General features: G+C 43.1%; 1 protein-coding gene across 2 annotated transcripts in view; it reads right to left on the bottom strand.

Moving 5' to 3' along the window:
* The window catches only part of LOC138173613 (membrane-associated transporter protein-like), a 64006-nt gene that overhangs the window by 41143 nt on the left and 19488 nt on the right, over positions 1-3375 (bottom strand). The gene's annotated exons all lie outside the window — the stretch shown is intronic.

Below are 3375 nucleotides of genomic sequence, written 5' to 3'. Positions count from 1 at the left end.
TTGTTAAGGGATGAGGTGATGGAGGAGGGGTTTGTTAAGGGATGAGGTGATGGAGGAGGGGTTTGTTAAGGGATTAGGTGATGGAGGAGGGGTTTGTTAAGGGATGAGGTAATGGAGGAGGGGGGCTCTACCATCTGTGGTTCAGTGGTTAAACATTCTGGTCATGCTGCCCTCCAACTTGCTAGCTATTGTGGTCCTGTCTGGTTAGGACAGATAGTTAGGTATTGTGGTCCTGTCTTGGGCTAGATGGATGATGTGATTGTGATTGAATACAAGAACACACCTGTTTCTGTGGGAATGGGTCTGGGGCAAGTGACCAGGTAGAGACAGTAGTTAGGTTCCCATCATATGGACACAGCTGCTGTTTCTGTGGGAACTAAGCGTTCAGGGACACACCTGTTGTTCTAGTGATCAGAGAGGCATATATGAAGAAGTTAGGACATGGGGAGGGGGGGCTAGGTAGGTGCCATGGGCCTGCTGTTCACTAAGGCCAGGCCTATAATGAAGTTTGAATATTGGAACTGTGGGCAGCTTTATTAGGATTCCATCATTCCCCCCTCAAAGAGTCGGGACCCAAATTCACTTGGGAGAAGGGACAAAGGTCTCAGCTTCAGTAGCTTCTTCAGGCTGAAAAGGGGAGTAGAGCTGTCCCTGTCTCAGTGGGTCCCGAGGAGGAAACTGACTGGAACCGAGCATAGAGCACATCCAGGGGATGGTAGATGAGTGTGGCCTGGTATCCACTGTTTGCTGCCTGCCAAGTGTTGGTGAATTGGCCTGCAATCTGAGAGACCCAAGTCTGACAGGAACGTTCAATACAAAGGGCCCAAAATATAAGGAAAAAGACAGATATATCTAGTAACAGGCAGTTGACTAGGCCAAGTGCCCTTTGACCAAATTATTTAGGCTGTAGAAAAGAATATAATTTTAGGCTGAATGGCTCAGATCTAAACACATACGTTAGTAGCTCAGCTGTATCCCAGGCTTAGTATATGGGATAATGATTAACATTGCGTTTGTACTTTTATTTCACAAACTTCTTTTACCTTTGTCTAATTGTTCCCATGTCGTTCTATTCCAGGGATTTAACCTTTTACTTGACTATGCAGGTAGACAGATGACAAGCCCATGTGTTAATTTACCCAGTTGTTTGGGATATGGAATGACTACAGATTCAGATTGAGAACAGCAAAATTTCACATACCTGCATTGTAATTTTACTATCTTTTACTGATCACTTGCTCTAATTAGATAAATTTGTCATAAAAGGAAAAAGCAGGGACATGCTAGATATGACAGGATAAAACTTCCTTAGATCTTTTTGAATTCAGATATGATTCACTTTAATTCCATATCATAGCCAGACTCAGGAATGGCCAGGTGAAAAACATTCCTTTTCAAAGGAAGACAATGGGGAAACTGAGCCAGGAGTTTCCCATTTTACACTGAGGCTAAAATTGTCCTCTCAGATTTTCCCAAAAAGCAAACCTTCACCTGTATCTGGATTCCCTTTGAGTAGATTGTGGCATTTCTCTCAGATACTGATTTAATGCATTCAGCTCTATCTAAATTCAAACTCAAAATAAAACTAGTTGCAGTCCCAACATCTTTTACCTCAAAAGGCAAGTCTCACCAATCACAGCTTAGGGCTTGATACAATTGTTTTTGTTACTCTCATGGAGCTAAAATAAGCAATAAAAGTTTACCATGACTTACATACATAAGATACTTCATTTCTCAGTAAGCCAAGTTCATTGTTTAGGAACTCCATAACCCAAACAAGCTTTTATTTTTCCTGGGGCTGATGACCTTGTCTACCAGATGGTTTCTGGGACTCTAGCAAGTTTACAAATAAGGAGAAATCAATAGGGACCCCAAAAAGGGGCTGATCTGCCTGCCCACCCTATGATATTATTCTTCTGGACTGATGAAAGCCACATACTTTCTGCATGGCAAGTCCTTTATTTTCAATACTGATTTTCTTTTTTTTTTGCCAGGATGTCTTTCAAGGTTCCCATATTTTATTTTTAGGATCCCAGTGTATGACATCTGGCACATGTGGCCTCCAGTCACCCCCTATAGCACTACATTTGAGGTGATTTTGACCATCTTCTTAAGGGAGGGAAGTAGGGAGTGTCTACCCTTAGAACTGCTGTGGGATAAGTTTTAGGTTTTAGCATTATAACAATAATCCCAAATAATTTTGCAATTTTTATAAGTGAAAGCCAACTTGTTTTAGCTTTAAGACAGGGTTAGCAGAACTTAATAAAATAACATACCTGGTTTTAAGCAATTTTTTTCACTGTCTTTTAGTTTCAACTAAATTCAGATTAAAAGTTTCTTTGTTGGGGTGGCCAGGTAGCACAGTGAGTAAGAGCACCGACTCCAGTGTCAGGATGACCTGGAGATCCAATTCTTGGCTCAGACACTTAGCACCCACCCAGAAACACCTGGCCGTGTAACCTTGAGCAAGTTACTTAACCCCAATTGCTTAGGGGCAGCCAGGTGGCTCAGTGAGTAAGAGCACCAGCTCCAGTGTCGGGATGACCTGGGGATCAAATCTGGGCTCCGATACTCAGCACCACACCCAGAAATAACTGGCCATGTAGCCTTGAGCAAGTTACTTAACCCCAATTGCTTTAAAAAAAAAAAGTTTCTTTGTCTAACACCATTGCTGGTTTGCAATGGTCACTCAAATTTTACAATATACTACAGTTTAGGAATACAATAATAACACAAACAGCAAAATGACATTAATTGCATTTCCAAAACACATATAAAAATTATTGATAGAAGATTGGGCTTACCAAGTGTAGGAGCTAGGTGACTTCTGATTTGTTTTCTCCTCTCCTTTTCTCATCTCCCCACAGCTGCAGAGTCTGGTTGTGGGAATGGTCAATTTTGGAAGGAAGGAGAAAGAAGGCACCACTACTTGTGTGGGAGAGACTAGGGACCAGGTAGTGCTGGGAGGTTGTAGGGTCCAGAACCTGAATTAAAGCTCCAGGGGGACATTGTGAGGAAGGCATTTTGGTGAATAAGGAGGTGGGTCCCTGATGAACCCACAAGCTTCCTGATAGGAGCTGCTTGGTTTCAGGGAACTTGGAGTAGAAACTCCAGGTGCCAGTGGTGTGGGAGTAAGGACTTGGGATTTTGAGAGAAGAGGTTCATCTGCTTACCTAGAGGAGTGGGCTTCAGGGTGCCCAGGGGCCTACGGCTGTTGCCAGTGGGGCCCTGATGTAGTTGCTGCACCTCCCCCCTTGTTCCTTTCCCCAGGTGGGAGAGGTTAACTCAAATTTCCTACTATTCTAACTCTTCACTACAGCCTTAGCTCAGTCAGAGCCAGGATGACAGGTAAAGAATCTTGATGGTTCTAACCTT

Source organism: Petaurus breviceps, unplaced genomic scaffold, assembly GCF_028583685.1.
Source record: "Petaurus breviceps papuanus isolate PSGF00001 unplaced genomic scaffold, PetGlider_PUasm1.0 129, whole genome shotgun sequence".
NCBI classification, from domain to species: Eukaryota; Metazoa; Chordata; class Mammalia; order Diprotodontia; family Petauridae; genus Petaurus; species Petaurus breviceps.
The sequence above is the reverse complement of the archived record's forward strand: the minus strand, read 5'-3'. Positions and strand labels throughout refer to the sequence as shown.